At 41.3% G+C, this 25584-nt stretch overlaps 1 protein-coding gene across 5 annotated transcripts in view; it reads right to left on the bottom strand.

Annotated features, from left to right (window-relative positions):
• The window catches only part of tab2 (TGF-beta activated kinase 1 (MAP3K7) binding protein 2), a 46841-nt gene extending 21530 nt beyond the window's left edge, over positions 1-25311 (bottom strand). For 3 of the 5 annotated variants that reach the window (XM_028605125.1, XM_028605127.1, XM_028605126.1), the window contains exon 1: positions 24783-25311. The gene's annotated coding sequence lies outside the window, so the exon portion shown is untranslated. The remainder of the gene's footprint in view (positions 1-24782) is intronic. The other 2 variants (XM_028605128.1, XM_028605129.1) reach the window with 1 other exon arrangement.
• Positions 25312-25584: the final 273 nt, after the last annotated feature.

Below are 25584 nucleotides of genomic sequence, written 5' to 3'. Positions count from 1 at the left end.
TCGTAGCCCATTCGAGAACATAAGTTATCATTTTAACAAGAGGATTTTTTATTTCTGTAAAGACAGGCTGGCTCATTCTTTGGAAAAGAAAATGGTTTCAGTGGATGAGAGAGAGGTTTGATAGAAGGAATAAACCAAGTAAAAGGCCACACGGGAACAACTGGTAAAGGGACACCAAAGCTTCCTTACAAATTTCTGTCAAACAAAACCATTACAACCACAAAGTCCTTTAACCCTCTGAGACCCACATAGACCCATTTCTGTATTTGTTAGGGGAGGGCAGGGGATGTTCAGGTCAGCAGTAGATGCCATATAGGCATGTTATACATCATCTTACAGCTGGGAACCTGAAGATTAATATGGGATGCAGCTCAGCACTGTGTGTCAACTTGTGCTAGTCATAAATCTGTAACAAACATTGTGGTCTAACCCTAACCCTATTAAATGTTGTAAGTTTAGAGTTTATAAGGGCTAAGAACATTATGATGGAAGTATATAATGCCCACTCCCATACTCAATTAGGTCTCTTAAGTTGTTGCAGCAATCTTTGGGTTGCTACCATTTGTTACACCGATTTGGTGCAACACAGTTGACATTTGGAGATTTCTGCAAGAATTGCACTTTTCAGTTATTGGATGGTGAGCACTGCTCAAAAAAAATCCTTATTGTCGACATACCTAGGAAAACCATACATCGTCCCATTTGCCCTCGGTCTTTAGCTGGTATTTGTAAAGTTTCATGAGGCTGTGATTATCCTCGAGGTCACAGCAGGTCATTTTATACAGTGAGTCGAGTTTCAACAAATGGTCTCACCACAATGAAATGGTTACTATTAGGGATGCACCAATGTACAAATGTATGAAACAACCTTCAATATATCCTTTCACATGAAAAATAACTTTCAGCCTGCTACACAACTAATGTTACCCAATCAGTGACGATAATCTTTCAGTACTTAGGCTACACAGCCCAACAAAAAGATTCTTGTTAACATAAATTAAATGTAAATGTAAAAGCAACAGCACAATAGCAATAAAATATGAATATACTATCCTTGGAGTGCAACACTGCTTTTAAGGTAAAATCTTTGTCAATACACTGAGCCGTGAGGCTAGTAAACTCACACAAGCCAATGGCTCATGAATGTGTGTGGCCACGACAGACATCAGCAAAATGACTACAGGGCTGTGTAGGCTTTAAAAAAGCGCTGGTCATCTAATGCTATAAACTCCATCATCTTGTCAGTAATCTATTAAACCTTGGCGCTGTCCGTGGGGAAATTTCTCCCTAAACCACACGTGTGCACGGCCCCCTTTGACCTCTTGCGCCATGCAAGCGTTGCGTCCACTCAGTGGCTTCTTCTCCAAATCAGCAGCTGCATTAGCAGCATATGCTTGCAGGCCATTGTCTGAGTCCCACACAAAAAAAAACAGTCAACAAGGCGAATATCGGCTGATACTGATGTTCTGCCGAAGAATCGCTGCATCCCTTATTATGGGGACTAACGTCATCACACAATTGGGCCAGCTATCTAGCTATTTACCAGCTATCTACAGATACTGCTGTGAGTTTTGATCACTCCAGTGCAATCCGAAAGACACTAGCCCAAAACAGATCCCAATGGTGATGGTGCGATTACACATTATTTGGTGAAATACTGTGAGCCGGTGAGTACAATCTCACAAGACTGGTGTTTTCAAACTCATGTGTTTAAAACAATACTGTGCAACAGCTAGGGCTGCACGATATGAGGAAAATATCTGAATGTGATTATTTTGACTGATCACGATAGGATTCACGATATTGGAGGGAATGATCATTTTTGTATCATTATTCTCATTGAAAATTATTAACATTGAAAGAAAGTAAAATGATTAGTGTGATTTTTGTGAGGATCTGTACCAAACAAAACAAATTCTTTAGTCTGTAGGATACGATTTGTAGGCCGGGACATCTCTGCAGCACCACAATACTTAATTCAGAATGGTTTGACACATATTTTGCCATTAACAAATAAACGCCCTGCGATTTGGATATTGCACTAGTCCATATTGCAATTTCAATACAATTGCGATTAATTGTGCAGCCCTAGCAGCAGCCTATACAAATTCTATCGAGACATAACAAGGATTCACATTCACAATATTTTAAAAGGTATGAATTTAGCCAAAGGTGCAGCTGTTTAGTGAGCGGCTATGCAACAATCTTCCACCTCTGCACAACAGTTGTGTCTGAGGACCTTCCTCCTTGCTTTACTTTCCTTTCTTTAGGCATTATATGTCAGGACCACAGCCTGAGCTTAAAATAGAAACCTCCGCAAGATGAAGTCTTATCCTCAACCACTAATCTTTTTGTATGGTTTCTTCCAATAAAATCTGAATTAAAAAAAGAGGGCGTGACCAATCTACAAAGCAATAATTAATAAGTGAAAAGAAAGACCAATCCCAGCAGAGCACTGTGCAGTGTTTTTTCTTTTTCCTATTGTGGAAACATTAATTGCCAGCTGACAAGCCCCAACACATACTCTCATTGAGCAGCTAAAAGTATTATCTATAAGGTAAACTTTCCAAAGCAACTCTCAGGGAAGATAGGTTACATGATAGAGGGTATTTTTCCAGCCATTAAATGTTCAGTAAAGCAGCAGCATCCAAACTCTGTGACCGTGTACATTACTTTCACACCTTATTGGGATAGCGTGCTTGGAAGGAGGCAAGCACTTTACAAACTGTTGGCATTCATTGCAAGTAGTGCAGTATTCTGCAAAATACTGCCACAGGCCAAGAGGAGGGTGGAGATTTTACCCAACCAATCCAAGCAGAGACAATGGGAGAAAAAAAACCTCAATACAAACCTTTAAAATGGGTATGTAAAGCAGTTGGATGCATGTCTGAGCACTTTATATCACAGGATAGCACTGAGTCAGCACAGTACGGCAGCAGTGCTCTGCTGAATAGCTATTGGCTTTCTGCTCCATATATCGTTATTCCCATCTCTGCACGTCTTGGTGAATCCTGTTGTATTTGGGCAGCAGTTAAGACAGATTTTGGTTTTGTCCAGAGAGAACTCTTCAGATCTTCTTCCAAAAGAACAAGCTCCAACAACAATGTGTGAGGCAGCAAATAATGGAATACCCTGAATGCAGATGAGACAGATTTCGCTGGTGAGCACCAGGAAGGGTGACCAGACAGATAAAGCCATTTTCCTGTCTTCTGAGAAGGCTGACACATTTCGAGTCACAGAAAGCCCCCTGCTCTTCCTGTTTCTTTAACCCAAACGCAGTCAACCTGTCCTTCACCGATTATGACAACTTCATCATCTTTTCCCAATTAGTATATGGACAAATACAATTACCGAAATGAAAATGTCAGTTTGCTAAATCTATTGTTAACTGTGAATAAGTCATGGTTTTGACTTTTGTGTATTTACAGAAAGGATTTTGTCTTTGAACAAGAGACAATAATGGTTAAAAACCAGCTATTAAATGAGGACATTTTATTATAGGATTAAAGTAGGCTGCAACCAACTATTATTTTGTATTGTTTATAACTCTGACAATTCTTTTCTTCAGTAATTGATTGAGTGTAAATGTCTCCTACAGTTTCCAAGGTAATGTCTACTATGGTCTTGTTTTGTCCCACCAACAGTCCAAAATCTGGAGATATCATATAAAACAGAAGAGTCGGAAATCCTCACATTGGAGAAGCTGAACCAGAGAATGTTTGGTGATTAAAGAGTTCAATGATGAATCCATTTCAGTTTTCTGTTGTTCAACTAATCAATTGATCAACTTATCATTCCATTTCATCATTATACACACTAGCCAGAGGTCAGGCTAAATCCACTTTTTCCACTCTATGTGGCTGTTAACTAGGCTTGGGCGATCTCTAATATTTTCATATCATCCATTCGTGGTTACTATAGCTCGCCAGTCTGACACGGTACATTGACCAATCAATGAAACTACACAGGCTTGCCTGTCCTGCATCCTGCTTTGCTGACATGCTTCTGTGTTGATAGCGTCTTTTTTCGGTAGCTCAACGCAGTTATTTTTGTCATATTCTTCATCACGGCGGCTAATTATGCACTTTACATTTAAACCTAGCGTTACACTAGTCAAATGTTAAGCTATTCCTCTGCCTCCCAGTGTTTTTCATACATAGATGCTACTTGGGCACACCCCCCAGGTAAATTGAGACCTGCCCAGATGCTCGAGGGTGTTTTAAGCCCAGTTGTAACCTCCTGGGTGCAAACGCCAGCAGGAGGATAACACGGTATAGGCAACACCGATTGTTCGTTTTTCTCGCTGACAGCACTCCAAATTTACAAACAGAGGTACGTGTTGAAATCGACTGGAATTCTCCTTTAAAACAAGGCATGTTACCATCATCGTCATTTGAAATGAAGAGCTAATGGGCTTGTATCACCGACTCAGTCTTTAAGTGTGAAAAACTGACCAGACATAACCAACTGTTAGTAAATGTAGGTCGTGGCAGGTCGACTTTGCCAGAGGTTTTGGCAGGTAGCCGCCAATCACCGGAGGGACTAACGCTGCCTTCATGTGTTTGTCCAAAGCTCCCATTTACCAGCTGTCAAGTAGTAATTATAAAGCCACTGTGTTCGGATTCTGAGTCACAAACACAGAGTGAATGGAAGCACTGCCTTTACTTACTGCTAACTCTTCAGTCAGCTGCAAATGATCATTCTGTCGATATAAGTTTAAAAGGTCAGCAAAACACGATTCAGAAACTGCTGCATCAAAATGACTTGAAGTAGTCCGTCTATCCAAAACAACGAGTCATACAGTGACTCATGGACATGTGGCAGAGTGAACCTGCTGGCTGCTACTAAAAACAACTATATACCAGCTGAGCTGTTAAGTGGAAGAGAGTGTTGTGCAAGCAGCCTGTGAACTACATTTACCAGGTACAAAACATTCAAAGCCTGTTAAAGTTGACTAAACTGGGAAACTGGCCACTGACCAGCTCGGAATAACACAACTGATAATTTTTGTTGTAATATCACAGACAGACTGCAACGAATTAAAGGAAACCAAAATTATGTGAAAACTGATCCGATACCAGTGAGGGTTGGGAGGACATGGACTGCAGCATGGTGGTGGTGGGCTAAAAAAAGGTTGAGAAACAGTTGGTTCTGATAGATTTTGCGCCAGTAGTTTCTAAGGCTGCTCGGCTTTACTGGCCAGCTGCATGGCAGTAGTTCCCTCCCCTCCATGATTCACAATTACAGATTATTTGTCAGTTTCAGAGGCACGGTTACAACCTCTCGTACTATTTTTGCTGCGGGCTGCCCCATTAAGGGCTGCTTGAGAATTCATTGGGCTATCTTTAGCTTAGCCTCAAACCCATACAAATCAGGATCTGACAGAAGTTATCAGTTGAAGCTTTAGCAAGGTAGTAAGTATTTAGATATGTACATCAGCAATTACTGTATATACAAATACAACTAGAGAAATTGTGCAGTCATCTTGATTATTTTTCATATTTCATTTATATCTCATTTTCAATTACTCAGATGCAGGGCTATGTATATGTCAGCTTCAGGAATAGTGCAGCGTATTGACTGTTGAGAGACTTTTGAAAGACTGTATGTGAACTCCAAATCATGAGTAACATCTACACAATAGCCTGGAGGTTGACTAATATCTAGTTGGTAGTCTGGTTCTTTAATAGCCTTCCATGCCTTGTCCTTGAGATAACAAAGCTGCATACAAAAAGCCAAAAATACCAGACATAACTTCCATGTCAATCCCATTCCACAGCCCCACCTTCAAGAGGAAGTCACACACACACACACACACACACACAATATTTCCTCTCTTTTAAAACCTTTATTTATCTGCAAAACTTCTTCCTTTTTAATGCAATACAATGTCCTGCTTGACATTTGCAGAGTTAACCCTGGGATCCAGAATAGATTACTGCAAACTACAGTTGCAACTAATAATTCATTCTAGGGATGCACTGATGTGTGGAATTGCAGCGCAAAATAGATAATCTGCTACTGCCATCGGCGCGTGTCACCTTATTTGCCGATAGGCCAATGACAGGAAATAGGTCGGACATCGGCCGAATCCAATGCTCAGCCCATGCATCCGTGCATCCCTAATTAACTATTTTGTAACCGATACATTTGTAATTAAATATTATTGGGTTCTGAAGTATTGGTCGGACAAAACAAGACATTTGATGAAGTCACCCTGGGTTCTAGGATAATGTGATGGGCATTCTTCAGATATATATATATATATATATATATATATATATATATATATATATATATATATATATATATATATATATATATATATATATATATATATATATATAAAAATTGAGAAAATAATCAGCAGACTAATCGATAACAATAATTACAACCCCAACCCTAACATTTATCCTTTCTTAGAATTAGTCCTACATTTTCTTATTTATTAGTGGACCAATTAGTGCAACACTAAATCACTTTAGCTGTGTTAAAAGGTACAGTTTTTATTTACATTGTAACTTTCTACTGTTCACTGTTCAAGTAGCTCCAAGTGCCCTGCTCAAAGGCACCTCCACTTTAGCTACTAAGGAAGGCAAAAGCATTTCTGATCCACTTCCACCTCATAGATTCTGCTGGCCTGGGATTCAAACTGGTGACCTTCTGGCCCACTGGAGCTGGAGCTTGGGTGGCAGCGCTGTCTCTCAACACTCACTGCGAGGCAATTGAGCACAATGTGACTGCTTTGCACTCAGGCGCTTAGCGATGACATGCCAAGTATGCACCAGCCAAATCTTCACCCTTTATTGCCTTACGAAATGCACTTACTGTATGTCAGCATGCTCTTTGAAGCACACAGACAGCAGGATATTAAGAGCACTTCTGTCTTTGGTCAGCTCATTCCATAAGTTCACTCCACCGCTCGTGGTGTTATCAGGTCCTGACACACAGGAAAAAAGGCCACACGTTCGACAGGTCCTTATTACAGATGCTGTATCAGATCTTGGTTAAGGCTAAAACAGGGTAATGATACCTCTATCTGATTAAACAAATCTATTTTGTCAGATATAAAGGTATTCCATCTGAAGGAATGTCTTTCTTTATTGTAAATATGATGCTTTCAGATTTCTCCAGAGGAAAAAAAAAAAAATCTATCTAAGGTTCAGTCAAAGTAATCCCTTGTAACCAGCACAATTCTACATTTTCAAAATGTTGTGCTAAGAATATGTATTGGTGGTGGAGAAGTCGTCATCGATACATCCCTGCTTCAGTGTATTGCTGGACGTCCGTGTGCTTGGCTGAGGAGAAAACCCTTCACCGGAAATGCTTCCTGCAGCTGTTAGGAGTATCATTCTCCACCTTGAGGCCAACCAAAAGACAAATAGCAGCCAGGGCACGTGACTCCTCTGCTGCGGAGATGCCATTCGCTCTTATTCCAGCCCTCTCAAAACATTCAAGTCATACTTGTCTCCCTCAGTGAGCAGGCCCTTTTCACCTACATTAGGGTAATTGACTTGTAATACAACCCTGTTTAATACCACCACATCTATCCAAAACTAAATTGCATAAGCCTTCTGCTATTGGTGATAAGTATATATTAAAGTATTTCTCTCTACATCCCCCCGGCAATGTTTTAATCACATAATAGATCAAATCATTCATGTCAGAGAATGTTGATCTATGAGGAGTATATATTTTATTTCATAATAATTCAAAAGGACAGTCCTACATTTTTGTAAATATACACTGGTTGGAAGCAACGGGAAACTGCTAGCCTGGCTCCATCAAAACAGAGGTAAAATCCAACAACTCCAAAGCTATTAAAGTATATTTACATGCTTTAACTTGTTTTGTGTGCAGACATAAAACTAATAAAAGGAGATATTGTGGTTTTAGGAGCAGTTGGCGTTGGTCAAGTAAGCTTGACTGCATGATTGAAAGTCCTGTCCTCATGTGATATGCCATGTTAAAAAATACTAGAAAAAAAAAAAAAAAAAGACTCTTGGAAGTAACTGATAGCGTGCTAGCTAACAAGATCCAGCATGTGAAGTGATTATGTAAAGTGATCGGAATTGTTGGAAAGTGGATTTTATTTCACCACCAAATTGAAGCTAGGCTAAACATGTTCTGGAACGATCTGGTACGATCCCTGTGCTAAGAGGACTCTGGAAAAGATGGAAAACACGCATGTTCCCAAAGTGTTGAACAGTTGCTTTTTGTGTTGATCTACTTTTGTCTTGAACAAGGATTAAAATAATTTTGTATCTGAAATGTGTTGTGTTCCATTATCAAGCAACGAATTCTAATTATAGGGGAGATTATAAGGGCTGTTGATTTTGTGGTCTAAATCTAAGTATGGCCTGCAGAGTGAGATCTGCAGCACTTGCCCGAGATGTTGTTGAGGCATCAATAGGATTGGGCATCGAGAACCGGTTCCAACTTGGAATCGTATCAAAACGTTTTTTTTTTTTTGGGGGAAAATTTGGTTTCGAATACAATCATCGGTTCCAAATTTAACATGCGCGAGTTTTGGTTTCCGTAGCGGCCACCGTACTTCAAGGTGCTTGTTTTGTTGTGCGGCTTTGTTTTCACGTTGAAAAAGCCCGATAAAACTGTAAATCACCATTGAATCGAATTAAATGTTCCTCTCATCTGTGAAATAAGCATGTGACCCGTTTCAACTCCACCCCTCAAAGAATCAGAACTGAGAATCGATAAAAAACAGAAACGAACCCCACACCCATTCTGTTTATAAAGGTGATTTTGGACTATATAGTGGACAGTAAAAGTTATACTTACTGTCAATTTCACTTTGAGACCTTTGCATGTACACTTTGAGATGCTCAATCAACCACCCATGCCCTATACTGCAGGATGGGCAGGTTTAATGTGCATGGCTCTCTTTTCCCACACACCCACATTCGGGGACCAGCGTGTGCAGGCAGTGATCGGCTGTGCTGGTGCCTGCAGGACGGGAGGGACAACACAGCGCTGGTTCAGCGTAGACTGGCACCAACAGGTGTGCCTTGGAGGCTGCCAGCCCCAGACCGGCCTGATACAGCGCACAGACAGCAGCCAAACCCCCCCACACACACACACACACACACACACACACATATACATACACATCGAAGGCAGCACATTCCTCTAAGGAATACCACAGCAGAACGGCTCTGTTATGACATCTCTAACCAGGAGCGGAGGCAGGCCAGTGGGTTTGGGGGGCTAAAGGCTAGAAGCTAAAGGGCGCCATGAAACAAATAGAGGAAAAGGGTACGGGGGTTAGGGAAGGGGGTGAGGGGAGTGGGGTGGACTTAGCTAACCCAGGGATATCCCTGCACTGAGCTCTCAGCTTTCCACTTTAAATTGAAGACAAGTTTCCATGGATCAGTAACTTTGAGGGGAAACTATCGGAAACATTTCAAACAAAGGGAGACTTTAGGCAAGCGGGGGAGAGGGGAAAGTGCAAAGCCCCCGTCTTCTTCAGTTGATTCCACTTTTACAAGCTTTTACTCAACATGCTCCTGGATCTGGTTAGTTCTAGAAAGTTGTCATCGCAACAAACAAAGAATCTGATTTCTTTGCGCAGTGTGGAGGCAAGGGTGAGGGCTCAAGCTTTACATGTGTGTATGTTTGCAGCGCTGTTGTGCAATCTCCAGTGGAAGGGAAAAAAAGATCCCCTTGTAAGTGTTCTGAGACGCAAGGTTTGTTTTCTTCTCCCGGAGCTCAGGTGGTTATATCGGAGATGTGAAAGGTTGCAAAACATCATCGCTGCAAATATAGGGTCTAATTTAATAGACCACTACTGCTGCAAGAATTTCATAGAGACCCACACAGGCAGTTGCCATTGGCAAAGCTACACTGAACCACAACAAACAAAGGCTTTTCAGCTGGGTGGACTCCATTGTCCACCACGCCCTGACAATATGTTTTCAGAGTGAGACAGCAAGGGAGCAAGGGGAGTATGAGAGCCCGAAGCCCACGCGGTTACTGATAGGATACTAGATCAAAGCCCTTTCCCATCGTCTGAAAACCTGAGAGGGATGAAAGACCATCAGCAGACAGTGGGAGAAATGATGAAGGACAGAGCCGTCCCTGTATGGCATTTAGAAAGAGGACAGAATAAGAAAAGCATTCTGTACTGCGTCTGGAGGGAGTCTAGGGGGAAGTGGGGCCAGAACCTGCACACAGGATAAGCAGGGGAGTGATAAGACCGCGGCCTGCAATATCCATTGTACAGAAAACAACTCACAATCTGCTTACTCACACATCAATTCCATGGAGGCATTGCAAAACTATTCTAGTAAATCCTCATTCACAGGGATCCATCTGCTAAAGATTTTTGATTTCTGATCCGCTCACTGTGGATGTGCATCTTTTACAATGCCTTTGTGTGCAGTGTTTCTCAAACTTCTTACACCATGTACCACTTCAGAAAATATAAGCCCCTCTAAGGACCACCATTAGGGCCCACGTTAAAATAGAGAAGCAAAGGCCTACCCTATTCAGCTACGGACATTTCACGCAGGAGGCAGGTTTATCCCTAAAAACATTATTTATTGTTGACCGCTCCAACTGAATCAAAATTTCAGGCGACTCGGGTCTTATCTCCATATTTGCATAATTTGCTGCTAGCAGGCGCTGTGGAGACTTCACCGCTGCTACTTAAGTAGTAGTCTACATCCAAGATGTTCCACTTCCCGGATTGCCTGTGCCGCCGGAAATTCCGCCAGATGTCCTTCTTTTCGGCCAGATGTCTTCTTTTCGGCCAGATGTCCATTGCCTTACGCTTTCCTTATGTTGGAATTCTAACCTCCGGTGGATTTGTGAGGACTATGGTTAACTGCTCCTCAGATCTCTGCAGGGTAAATCCAGACAGCTAGCTAGACTATCTGTCCAATCGGAGTTTTCTGTTGCACGACTAAAACTACTTTTTAAAACGTACACATTAGGGGTGGGAATCCCCAGAGGCCTCACGATACGATATCATCACAATATTTATGTCACGATACGATATTATTGCGATTTTTAAACATATTGCAATATTCTGCGATATATTGCAATTTATTACCTTGTTACCAACTTCAAATTTTTCCCAATTTCAAATGATGTCCCCAGAAGGAAACTTTGTCAACATCTGTTTTATCTAAAAAGATACATTTCTCTGTTTGTTCATCTCACTTCAATTTCATTGCTGCAAAATGGGATTGTCAAGCATCCAAACTTACCAACACATATATCATAAAAGATCGATACTTGGCATCTGTGTATCAATACAGTATTGCCATGGAAAATATTGTGATACTATGCTGTATTGATTTTTCCCCCACTCCTAGTACACATGTTCCACCAAAACAAGTTCCTTCCCGAGGCTATTTTGCAGGAGCGCCACCCATGACGATTGTGATTGTTATAAAGCCATGCCGATAAACCAGAGTATCCCAGAATGCTGTGTGGACTAGCCAGACCCTCCTCAAGACCAAATGACAGGTGCATCAATGTAGGCATCTTAAAAGGACAATTCAGGCGCAAAATGAACCTAGGGGTTAATAACACGTGTACCGAGTCAACCTTTCTCTGGGACACGTATGTAGCTTGAAACAAGCTAGTGCGAACCGCTGATTAGCTTAACACTAGGCATTTGGGACACTGGTAGAGTAAAAATAAATTGCTATTTTATACCACTAACAAGGCTCAAAATAGCACCACACTTCCACGGTAGCATAATGAAGTGTAAGTATACAGACAGTTTTTAAAAAAAGATGGTTTATATTAACCCCCAGGTTCATTTTGCGCCGGAATTGTCCTTTAACTCATCTTATCAGGTTGTCAATTCTTTAAAATACACACGGAAAGGAGACTCTATATCTTCATGTATTGTAGAGAAGAAATGGGTTGACCTGTAGACCAGAGTGCGTGTCTGCTATTCTCCAAGACTCCCCACCAAAGGGTCCTGTTAAGTATCAACTGTGATTAACAGTGCTCTCCTGTAACAGTAAACACGAGGGGTGGGAATCTCTAGCAACCTCACGATTCAATTCCGATTCAGAGGTTTGTGAGAGCAATGATAAATCGATTACCTATTCATCTTGATGCATCAACATCTTGTATTTCTATACATAATTTATTCTTGCTTACGGTGTGACTACTTGCTACTTTTAAAACATAGTGTATGTGTAATAAGCAACAATTAAAATAAACAGTTGAATTTACTCCCATTATCTTTTAATGGGTGATTCAAACGCACAAGTTGCGAATGAGAATGGGTTATGCATACGAAGGCACATTGTAACAGTGCTCGAGCACTTGGACCGCATGCTTTAATCCTGTATTCTCTACGCCGTAGAGTGTGGTCACATATACACAGCGATTATTAACATGTTGGCACGGTCCGAATCTGCAGCGGGAGGCTGACTGAATGCTGTGGGGAGAAGGACTTGCCTTCCCGTCTGTTTTTGTCTCGTTCTGCATATTCATACATTGGGGTGACGCCATCGTAAATGAAATGTGTGTTTGGAGTGGGGAACTGCTGACTTGAATGTGCCAGGGGAATCTGCAATCTCAGGTTTATTAGCAGCCATCCTGAGAGCTCCGCCTCATAACATGAGAGCTCAACAGTGCGGTTGCGCTGGCAGCGTGTTGGTTGCATCGAGCCATAATTTTTCATGAGAGAATCGCGATGCATCTAAGAATCCATTTTTCCACCACACCTAGTAAGTGCTAAATCATTCAAACATTTATAGTGCTCAAATGTAAGATTATATCTTTCAAAGAAACTTGCAAACTATGGAGTAAGCTGCATTTACCCATTTTTTTTTTTTTTTAAATGATTGTACTATGCAATTGGCCTCTGCACCCCCAAACTAAATTAGGCAGTGGAGGCCAATTGTGAAAATGCAAACTGAGCTGTTTCTCAGAGCAATGCACTATGGGAGGAAGTGTTTGTGTCACACACACACACACCCTGCTGCACAGGCTACGGTTTGCACGACTCTGAGGAGCACAGAAGCCAAAGATAACCACTGAACCATCTTCCTGTGTGCTGCCTGTCACTCAGGGGCAAACGTAGCCCATGTCAGAACGGCGCTCATGTGGGAGTGCAGCGACACGTAACACGAGAAAGGACAGGAGATCTGTGGATGTAAAGAAAGCCAACAAGCAATTGAAGGGGATACTTAAATATACTTATATTAAATGGCTTGTTTGTTCACGTTGAACAGCGCGAGCGCGGCTCGGAAAAGTCACAGACGGCCAATTTGTAATCGGAGAGATGTTTTCTGCTGAAAATTCAAAGCAGCCATTAACTGATGTGGAAGAATGTGACACAGCCGCCAGCTTGACCTTTCAGGGATAAACCATAATGCAGTTAACATTAGAAAATGCAATCTTCAAAAAAAAAAAAAGATTCTTTTCTAACCGCTTTCGTTTTGTCAAACTGAATCCTAAACCTGCTGGCTCCTGGCACCTGGTTTCACGTGAAAGTAAATCACACTCATAACTCAAGTCAGACAACAGGAAGTAAACAACTTTTCTGTGGGTTCAAGTGATTGCGTATTATGCTGTTGTGACAGCACATTTTCTTGTCACTCAGAATAAAGGGCAATGTAATCCTACTGGTGCGCTGCTTCTATTGACCAATAAATCAGAAAAACAAAGCAAGGGTGGAAAAGAGCACTTCGAGCACAACACTGATCCCACTAACAATGCCGAAGTGTCTCAAGAGCTGCACAGCTGTCTTTCCAAAACATGCCTGTTTAACACACCAGTAGTTCTGGTTCCAATTAGTTTAAATGCTACATTCAAAGGGAACCGGCGGAGGAGCTCTACTATATTCCTTTAATTGATGGTTGCACTACTATCCTATTTCATAGCCAAGTTTTTGCAAAGGCAACTTGAAAAACACTTCATTAGCATGAAAAGCTACTCTTTAATTATTCCACCGCGTTAGAGCCTGATTTACAAGTGCCATTACACGAGATGTCTTTTTTTGAGTTCATTTATTTAGCTGAACAATTCAGCTAATGAATAATAACATGACTAGGGCTGGGTATCGTTCAAAAATGTTGGATACCGGTACCAATACCGTGACTTCGATACCGGTTCTTAATCAATGGTTTTTTTTCCAATACCAATTTTATAATACAGAAAGAAATGACGGCACTAATCTTTTTTAGTCATTTTTTACAGCTCTGATTACGTGTGCGTAACGTAGAGTTTCTCCTGCGTGTCTCTACGACATGTAAGGCCGGTTACACACTGCACGCGTCTTGCGAGCGTGGCGTTTCTGTTGCGTCTCAGCTGCGTGGATTTTTCTGTGTCCTACACACCAGAAGCGTGTCTGACGTGGCGCTGCTCCTGCTGCTAGATACAGGGAGGGCTGATCTCGGGACATAGTGCCGAGAGATTCAAACTCTGAAAAATGGGTAAGTGGGCTGTCTGTGTAGCTGTAAAGAGCCTATACAGCCTATCTGATGTTGGACCGTCACTCACGTTGTTATCGTAGCCTATCCTACTACCCTTATATAGCCTACTGATTTGATTAAAGCAAGACAACATTGGCAGTATTGACTGCAAAATATGTTACAGAATATTTCGTTCTGTATGACCAGTGCAACATTTGAAAATGTTTTCTCTGAAATTTTGTATTACATTTATATCTACATTGATGTCAAAATCTAGACTTTCAAACATCAAGATGTCATTTATTAATATGCATTCATGTCTAAATGACATATAAACATATTTTCCTATTCTATTTTGCCTGGAAACGCTTCCAACACGCTCGCGTGAAAAATAGGCGTCGGTTCTATTTCTAGCAGGCACGCGCCTCGAGCCGCGCCGGAGACCCGCGTCTAGGCCTGTCGCAATAGTCAATAAATCGAGTTATCGCATGATAAAAAAAAAATGAGCTCGATAATTTTTCCGGCCGCGATAATTTCCACTCTCGGTTCCTTAGCGTAACGAGGAGTGAACCCTCTTGTCAGTCGCATGGTCTTTGTGTGGGCGGTAGGCTACTCCAGGCGAGAGCGAGAGAGTTGGAGCAGGGTTTCCTGCAGCACTTTGCAGTTAAGGCGCCGTTAAAAAAAAAAGTATATCAGCAACATCCACCGTGTTACTCGGCGTCCCATTTTCTCCCTTTCATTCCAAACCACACAGCTGACAACCTGCAGGTGGAGACTGTGGAGACGGGCTCGGACATACACGCCGTTGTAGACTCGTCAGTCTCGCAAGCGGTTTCAGGAAAGTGGCTGCATGTGTCCGACAATGCACAGAACATTAACGGTACAAGCCTACAGCTGTCCGCGGACACAGAGTGTGGAAAGTATGTCAGAGTTGGCGCGCGTGCGTGCGTGCGTGCGTGCGTGCGTGCGTGCGTGCGTGTCGGCCCGCCCCCACGAAGCTCCGACCTGCAGAAAAGCCGCACCTTCGCCAAAATGAAGACTGAAAAACAGAACTATTTTGGTACATTTACTCGCCACGTGGCAGATAGCCATACATATAGATTTTATTTATTAATTATATATTATTTAAATGTAATATTTAGTGTTAAATAATTGTAAAATGTAGTACAGTCTCTAGTCTGAGAACTTACGTGTCACAAATGGCAATTCCACAACTGTACATCAGCGTGAAAGACGACATACCAAAGGAGATCAAACACATATTGTGGATATTTAAAATGTCTTCCAGTTCCAGTGTTAAATATTCTTTAGAAATAAAAGTGTATTGATCTTTGAAAAGGTGTACCTGTAGTATTATTATTATTATTATGACATTATCATTATATTAGATGCAAATGGTCTCTCGATGACAATATTATTGTTTATCGCAATAATTTCTGGGACAATTTATCGTCCAGCAAAATTTGTTATTGTGACAGGCCTACGCGCGTCTCACGCCGACAGTGTGTAAGCTCTAACCTGTTAACATGGGAGCCGAAATATAAACGGACAAGCCACGCGGCTGACACGCTCGCGCGACGCGTGCAGTGTGTAACCGGCCTAACGTTAAGACAGCCAATCACAGACATTATTAGGTCTTGGTAACAGCATGCTGCGTGCTTATTGGCTCACTGACGCTCATGAGATTTCCTCCTTAGGTATTGAAATTGGGTATTGAATGACGAGGCATTTTTCAACACTCTATACTTTAGAGGCAATACGGACGGCGCCTAAAAAGTCTTGAATTCGGTATCCAGCCCTAAACATGACAATTTCAGTCAGTAATTCCTCATCTCTACACACCACTGACAGGACACGTTACTGCATTTGTCGATTTGTTTTTCTTTTATTCATCACTGAAACTAAGAGTTATTGCTAACACTAAGCTTCCATCAAGTTTGAATGATGAATAGTAACTTCACAAACGTCCTACTATAATTAACAAATGCAGAGAGTAGTATTTTAATGGGCTGTCAAAATAGCTATCACGCTTAATGAGTGAATCACCACTGTATTATTCTATTGCAGACCAGTGGTGGAATGTAACTAAATACATTTACTCAAGTACTGTACTTAAGTGAACACTTTTGGTAGTTGTACTTTACTTAAGTCTTTTCATGCCACTTTCTACTTCTACTCCGCTACATTTCAGGGAGAAATATTGGACTTTTTACTCCACTACATTCTTTTGACAGCTTTAGTTACTAATTACTTTACAAATTAGGATGTTTGCACACAAAACACATGTAGTTTAGAACATACAATGTTTTAATATTTAATTAAAGTACCCAACAATATAACACCCTCCAAGTAGCCTACAGCTGAAATGATTAGACTGTTTCGCTTCTTTTCCAGTACTTTTACTTTTAATACTTTAAGTACATTTTACTGATAATACCTACATATTTTTACTTAAGTAACATTTTCAATGCAGGACTTTTACTTGTAACAGAGTATTTTTACAGTATGGTATTAGTACTTTTACTTAAGTAAAGGATCTGAATACTTCTTCCACCACTGTTGCAGATGCATTACACCGTAATGTAGGGCTGTGTATTGGCAAGAATCTTGCGATACGTATCATGATACATGCGTCACGATTCAATATATTGCAATATATTTCGATACTGTGCGTAAGGCGATAGTATAATTTTAGAAAAACTAATATTTAAAAAAAGACATGCTGTGCAAACTGCCAATTTGGGATTGTGGTTCACAGGTTCTTAGTGAGCAAATGTTTATATGCTAAAGTAGGCCAAAGTTCAACCATAGCTACATTGTTAGCTTCTAGCAAAAAGTCAGGTACTGTTAGGCACTGTTAGGCAAGGACACTAGTGGTGTGTCTCAGCATAGTCATCTAGTGGTAGGGTGTTCAAACACAACATAAACGTGAACCACTGTCTTACATGAATATTTTTGAACGTAAACTAAAAATATATATATTAAAAATTGATATTGCGTTTTTGAAAATCAATACATTATTGCAAAATAAAATATCGCAATACTCAAGTGTATCGATTTTTTCTTACAACCCTACCGTAATGTGTTGATTACTGTGCATGAATAAACCTACCAGGTGAATATGTAATTAAGATTCCAATTCTGGTGAACAAAAACATTTTGACGTGGTTATCTCTAATAAATATGGAGCATCAGTTGCCTTGACATACAAGGGACAGGAAAAGAAGGCCGCCAGGTCAATTCTCCAACCCCCAGGTAACCAGGACATTTTACCATCTACTGCTCCACCTATACTGCTCTCTCCATATAGTTGAAGACTGTGGTTTTGCACGGCCGCTCCAAAGTGTACATGTGTGCGCCTGTGCAAATTTGAACCAAGAGAGTGCCGATAGTGAACTTGTCAAGCTGACTTTGCCTGGATTTTGTCCTAAAGTAAAATTATAGATAGTTTTCGAGAAAGTAGACCAACCAAGTAGTTCAAGGTCTTTGCAGCGTGTGAAAGAGCATGTGTCAGTGTGGGGAAGCTGGGGCAGTGATTTTAGGGGAATAGAAAAGCCATCAGAGAGGAAACCTAGAGCCAACCTAAGTCAAGGGCACAGGGGTGGGGGAGGGGACTTCCCTCACTCTTCTCCTGTTTATTGATGCATGTAACGAGAGAGACAAAAAGAAGGTACGCTATAATAATACCTTTGACTGCAGAGTGTGTGGCATGACGACAGAAGGCCAACAAAGTGGAACTGAATCCCATGTGCACAGCATTGCAATAACCCACGGTTGACAGCAACGCCGGGTAAAGCTGCCTAAAGCAGCTTTCACCTGAAGTTGCGTAGTGTGGCAAAGTTGACTATATTACAAGTTTAAAATCTAAACCAAAGTGTGAGTTGTTACACACTAAAGCTAGAGTTACTACTTGGGATCCACAAATTGTAGGTTACACAGGCCCTGACAAAATCGGGCAACAGCAGCAAGATTACACACAAATTATCACTAGTATCTTTCACACAACATGAGCAAACTGAGTCCCGGACAGCAGCACCACAGCCCTTCACAATTACTAGGACAGCTTTTGTTACGCAAACTGTGATTAAAATTACTACCTCAGTGTCATTTCTTAGAAGATCTCAACCAGTCATATAACGAGAAAAGCCACCACATCGAAATGTACGAGAACAACAGAAATGCCATAAATGACAGTCACTAAGAGCTCAGGAGAACCATCAATGTGCCAAGCAACTAAAATGGAAATTGTCGGTGGCACTTCTCTTTATTTTTCCAGATCAAGCAAATGGAAGACTGTACACATGTGTGAGGTATCTATGTGTTGGTAGCTCAGTTTTAGCTACACAGAAATGGCCTGGGGCAGTTATAGGAACATCACTGCTCTCTTTTATAATCTATCATTTCTATGATTTAAATCTTCATATATCTCCATTACCGAATCTGTGTGTTACTGCAACACATTTGCAGTTAGCTCAATACTTCTGAGCACAAACCAAATTGTATCCATAGCAGAGTAACATAACCGTCCATGTTTGTCATGACTATTCATTCTCTGCTTGATGGAGATTACTTTTTATTAACTGCCGTATTTTATTTTGACAAAGTTCACATATAAAGCTCCACTTATCTAAAAGGGGTTGCTCACAATGTCAAATTTGAGAATCATCGCTCAACTCTTGCTTTATGGAGCTTTTGAGCCTCATTTAGCCGAGTGTTTTGGTTCACACACACACACACACACACACACACACACACACACACACACACACACACACACACACACACACACACACACACACACACACACACACACACACACACACACACACACACACACACACACACACACACACACACACACACACCACCTCAGCAGTTTGTTTGAGTCATGGCAATGCTGGTAAAGCGCTTGCAAGTGTCATTACACTTTTCAAAATTCCACGCGGACAGCGTTCACTGCAATATAATATTATAGCGAGCCGAAAACGGCCGCGGTGCGGTTACACTAGGGCTGGGCGATATGGAGAAAATCAGATATCACGATATTCTTGACCAAATACCTCGATATCGATATTGCGGCGATATTCTAGGGTTGACCATTGGTGCTTTAATAAAATATCTTCACACTTATTTTCAGTCAGATTTCATTCATGTGGACATAATGTCTAAGTGAGGAAAAGGCAAATAATAGAACAGCTAGAACAGTCTGGTAAGTTCAGAAAAGTACATCACTTTACTGTAATGCAGCCTTTAAAACCAGGAAAAGACAACACTTACGTCATATCACGATATTACGATATCCAAAATCTAAGACGATATCTAGTCTCATATCACGATATTGATATAGTATCGATATATTGCCCAGCCCCAGGTTACACTTCCTCTGAGACAGGCAGGAACAGCAGTGTTTTCTATGCAGGAGATCTTCAACAGGGGGTCCGTGCTTCCTAGGGGGATCCTCAGAGTTAATATCTCTGTCTGAAAACATACATTAATATGAATCCAACATATTAATAGCAAAGATAAACTGGCCTATTTGTGAAAAGAAAAAAAATTGAAGATAAGCTTACTATAGATAAGGTGGCCACTATGGTAGCCATACAGTTAAGCTTAAGGATCAACTGTGCCTTTCACATGTATTAGATTACATTACATTTAGCTGACGCTTTTATCCAAAGCTACTTCCATTAAGTGCATTCAACCATGAAGGTACATGTATGGTATGTTTAACGTTAAAACATGATGTATAAATAGTAACCATTTTCATCTTTTCAGCCCAGTTTAATATGCAACTCAGTTGAATACAATATATGTATGCAGTAGTTGTCCCTACTCGGTCGCTTTCAGTTAAGGGGTCCCTGGCCTAAAAAACGTTGAAGACCCCTGCTCTATGCCCTGGTGACTGACTGACAGGCTGGAGGTTGTAGGGCAAGGCAACTTTATTTCTATAGCAAATAGAATAAAAGTTCAGTGTGGTGTAAGAAATTAATAATTATTTGATTTGATAGGTTGTAGGGACAGGTTTGGGAGGGGAGAGTGGGGTTTTATGTTGTGTGGTGTGTATTTTACACAAAATAAATAAATAACAAAATGTTCTAAGTAAATATGATAACTAGGTTTGGAATTATTTTTACAACTAAAATAAAATCGTATGTAAAGAGTGAAGGTAATGAAAAAAGGTACCGGAACACAATTTCAGGTATCGGTAAAAATGTAAACGGTACCCAACCCTACTAAAGACCCACATGTTACTCACTGGGGTTGAACCAAGGGGCGGGGGTAAGCTTCGCTTCAGAACTCGAACCTCCCATGGCGCCATTTTGTTGCTACCTGGCCATCACCTCCTGTTAGCATTCCACTGACTAGCATTCATTTTGGCGCCACTTGACAGCTAATAACTTTACATCTGAAGCGTTTAAAGACTCTATTTGTCCATTGTTTAGTTCTAAAGAAACCCGACAATGTATAAAAGGCTCCATTACCTTGTACCTCACATTATGGCTCCGTAGCAAACGTTTTTGTAAAAATAGGCGATTGTGTCACATAGTAGAGGAATTACCGTATAGTACAGGATAAGCTTGCAGGCAGTTTCAACTTACATGAGCTGTTTAGGATTAATTACTAATGTTAACTAGCATTTTAGTTAGTCAATAATTAGCCTGTGCCCATGTTTTCTCCTTACATATACCTACACTCTCCTTCTCTGTAATGTAATGATTGAGATTTCTCTTGGCACAGCTACCAGAAGACTTACAACTTTCAGACACGTTGCTCACGTCACATTTACGTTGTCTCTCTCAGTTGGAGGCTGCGTAGTAAAGCTGGCCATCACCGGAAAAGTGCTTCTAATAGCCTTCACTGGTCTCCGTCCAGAGCAACGGGGTCTATTGGTCCATTATATACTGTCTATGGGTTGAACTAGACCAACCCAGAGCTTAAAGGAGAGGTAATATTGGACTTGCATATATCAGGTGGCCAGAAACACATCTCCAAATGAATGCTTATGCGGTGTCTGCTAGCTGTGTAAACAACAGGCAACTGTAAAGTCAGAATTTGTCAAGGTTGGGGGTTTGTCAGCTTGTTGAGGAGTTCTTCTGCCTTCAAGTGGCCAAAGAAAATAAAGAAAATCAATACATGCAGCTTTATTGTGTCACAATAAAGCCTAGTCATGCACAACTACAAAGTGTCACAGATAAGCAATGAAAACCCTAAAATGATCTTGTGGAATTGCTATCGTAATTGTGGATACTTTTTTTTTTTTTTTTTTTTAACTGCTGCAAAAGTAGCAAAACCTACAAAATGCACTCAGCAAAATGAAGAAGCGCTGAGGAGGCGACAGCTAAAGGTGTAGTGGACTTTGCAGTGTCAGCCCCGATGCGTGCAATTTAACCCTTGAACTGGAGAGGACCATGAGCAGCATGTGTAATGGAGGACTCCATTTAAAGCGGAGAAGTCAGGAGAGCTCGACAGGGGGAGGGGGCTTTAATAAGAGCCTCTCTTCCTGACAGCCACACACTGGAGTGGGGGAGGGTTAAAAACACCAAGCTCCCTTCCTGAGTCTACAGCAATGGGCATAATGTGATGGATCCCACCCTTCCACCAACTTGATTCCCATTTGGCATTTTAGGTATTACCCCGATACTTTTACTCCAAAGACAACACACACACACACACACACACACACACACACACACACACACACACACACACACACACACACACACACACACACACACACACACACACAGTATAATAACCTACAGTAGGTGGACATGTCAGTGACAAAGAGCTGCCTGAAAACATGTATTATATCTACACTGATTCAGAGTCTGTTCTGACTCACAGAGAACGAGAAAGGTAAGCCAATATAATTCCCTGGGTTAAACTGACTGTGCACTGTTGATCCAAACAACTAGCATGTGTGCTCCATCCAAACATACTAGTAATTATCCTTCCCCTTGTGAAAGGGGGAAAATACTACACGACCCCCACCCTTTGCTCCGATTGGTGATAAGTTGTTGTGCAAACTGCAAACGATAAATCAGGAAACAGGTTTTTCAGGAAAGAAGATTTAAGTATTGGCACAGACCTCGCGACAACACGCCACAACCTCAGCTTGTTGTAAAAGTTCTTAAACGCAAGTATTAGTCCTGCTTGTTTATCGTACGAAAGTGAGCCGAATTCTTCACCTCTGTCAACAAGCATCAAGGCACTCTGAGTTTAGATCTAGAATCTGTGCCCTCACTTAGTCCTGTTGGTTTAGCCTGTTAGTGTATGCCAATTGACATCCAAACAAAGCAATTAGCAGCCTGCTTGTCTGTAAAAGTGCACGATCCTCACCAAAATTCCGACTGAGCACTTATCATACAGGCTCTGAGTAGTCACTGCGGAGTCTCCTACCAGTGGTAAATCAGCAAGGCCTCCTAGCAACATATTTGCCATGCTACAGGCACACATGGTTTCAGTTAGGGGTCTGCACCTATAAACAGTTGGCCATGGCAGCTTATTGGTCAGGAAGTGCAATGTTGACTGCAAGTCAAGACAGGCACAAGCTGCTAATGAATGATATACACTCTTACAGTCTAGCTATGACAACACAGTTTAGACTGAAGGTGTTTAGAGGCCGACAGAAGTGATTCTGAGCTCCTTAGCGTTGTAAATAAACTCAAAGCAGACAGGCTGAGAAGCCAGTCAACGTCTGCTGAGGATGGAGAGTATAATGGGAATCAGGTAGGTTGTACTCTGAATTGTGATTTCTTACTACACAAGAGTGAAAACCTACCTTTTATGTCACAAAGTCGATTTAGGATTTGAAAGAGCGTTACACATTTCTTCGCTGCCAGGTTTAGAATAAAAAAAACAATAATTGGAAACATGTTGATTACCTGCCAAACTGGCTGGTAGAGCTTTTCAGCCACAACCAACATTTTGCATCATCTGACCAGTGGCTGGTGTTAATATGTAGACCAGCCTAGTGATACAACATAGAGAAACACTCTCTCCACACACCCAGAGGGGGTTTCACTGTGCCATGTGGACCACCACAAACGCTACCATGAATTGAAAGAGGCTTTATAAACGTGCACTGCAATTACAAAAAAATAATGGACAAACCTGTCATCAAACAGTAATATTTGTGTTACATTCGGTTGCGATCAGCATGATTCAATACAATTTAGACTGCGTGAAAATCACCAACAAGAACAAAGCCAGGAAAATATCTCAAAGATCTTCGGTGAAGCTGAAACACTCGATCATGTTCGGTCAAAACTTCCATGTCTCTGGTTTTTTCTTACAAACAAACATTCAACTTTACCAATAGTTCAAATGTTGCAACCTGTGCCTCCCAGCCCATCGGACACCTATAGCATATATGACATGACAGGATAAACATCTCTCATCTGAACTATCCCAAGAACGCATCACAAAATCTGAACTGTCAAAGGCTCAGACCCACCCATTCGTTTCCTTCATAACTACCAGGAACATCTGATCCATGAGGGACAAAAATGTCAGAAAGTTATCAAACAGGTGAAGTGACTCACTCATCACCTGCTTTTGTGTCTTCTTTAGTTTAACTTGGCCACAGTTGTGCAACTACACAACTATTGTGCTCTATTTGCATCATCTTATTATGAAAATGACAGAATAGGCCTACATATAGTGAAGCTTACAAGAACATTAACTTGTAGGTTTGATAATTTGACGGACACACAACTGGTAGATTACTTACGAGAAAGTTTCCATGTTACACACACACACACACACACACACACACACACACACACACACACAAATAGTGTCAGTGTTATAGCAAAGAGATAAACAAGTAATGAAGGTGTAACGTTAACAGCTACATTTTGAGGCTTATTGGAGATCAAATAACCCGTGTTGTATGGGTTTTCTGATTTAACGTTTCCATCCAGACAAGCGACGTTTCAAAAGTGGAGCTCAATGGAAAAAAGTAGCCTAACATGGGCTACAAAACATGTAGCGTCAGCCAGCTTGTGGGTAAAATAAAAAAGACCCATAATATATATTTAACATTACATGTATTCATATTAAAGAGGACTTTGGGGGAAAGTTAACAAATCTGTTTTGAACTTAAGACAGTGATTTGCCAACTCGACCGAGACGGCAACAGCCTCCAAACACTTCAAGTTAGCTAACTTAGCTAGCTAACGTTACTTGCTGTAGACAAAAACTTTTTCCACATCTGAAAAGTTTTTCCTCTCCATTTTCTTCCAACAGAAAGGGATATTATGTAAAGGCGCTTATCGCACAGGACGCTGAAATGCGTTTTCATTTCACAGTAACGCTATTAAAGCTGCTTTCTTCCGGCTGTTGCTAATTGGCCAAAGCCTGGTTAATGTAACTTACCTTTCCGTCTCTGCTGCCGCCGCCGCCGCTCCCCGGGCCGCCTTCAACACCCGAGACCGCCGCCGGACCTCCAGAGGGCCGCGGAGCTGGGACAGGAGAAGCCGAGAGGAGTCCAGCTACTACCAGGGAGACGAAGAGCTAACTGCACCGAGGCCCCGGGCCTTGTGTGTCCTCGAAATAGCGTTAGGGGAGGGAGCTTTAGCTCTCCGCCGTTTGACAGAGACTCGGGAATAACTTTTTGACAGCTCCTCTTCTTCAGCCCCCCCCCTCCCCTCGACAGCCCTTCACTTTTCTCTTTTTCCTCACTTCCAGCAGATACGAATCAAAATACTGTCACAGAATATGGCGGCTGCATAAGCAAGTTACTATCGCGAGATTTTTAGTTTCCTAAAGTTGTGCTGAGGGAGGAGAGAGTTGAGCTGAGCTGCACTGCTGCTGGTGCAGATGCAGCCAAATAAAACTCCGAACATTTTTAAGGTTTCTGCAATGCAAACTAAGCAAGAGAAGTGGGACAGCTAAATAATAAGGTCTGCTTTGGTCTGACTCTTCAAAGGGAACAATGACAACAATAATATACTATATTGATTTTCTTTACATTTCCTCAGAGAGAGGTTGAAGGTCAGAGGTCAACTACAGACAGGGTTGGGTCAAATTACTTTGAATTGTAGTCAGTCATTGGATTACGAAGAAAATGTAATCTAATCGGAATACTTTTGGATTACTTCAAAAATCTAACATAGAAAATATTGCACTTACTGTACTAAAAGAAAAATGGACGCAGCCACAAAATTGTGAGTTCCAC

This window comes from Perca flavescens, chromosome 18 (genome assembly GCF_004354835.1).
Source record: "Perca flavescens isolate YP-PL-M2 chromosome 18, PFLA_1.0, whole genome shotgun sequence".
Classification (NCBI taxonomy): Eukaryota; Metazoa; Chordata; class Actinopteri; order Perciformes; family Percidae; genus Perca; species Perca flavescens.
This window is presented reverse-complemented; position numbering and strand designations above follow the sequence as displayed.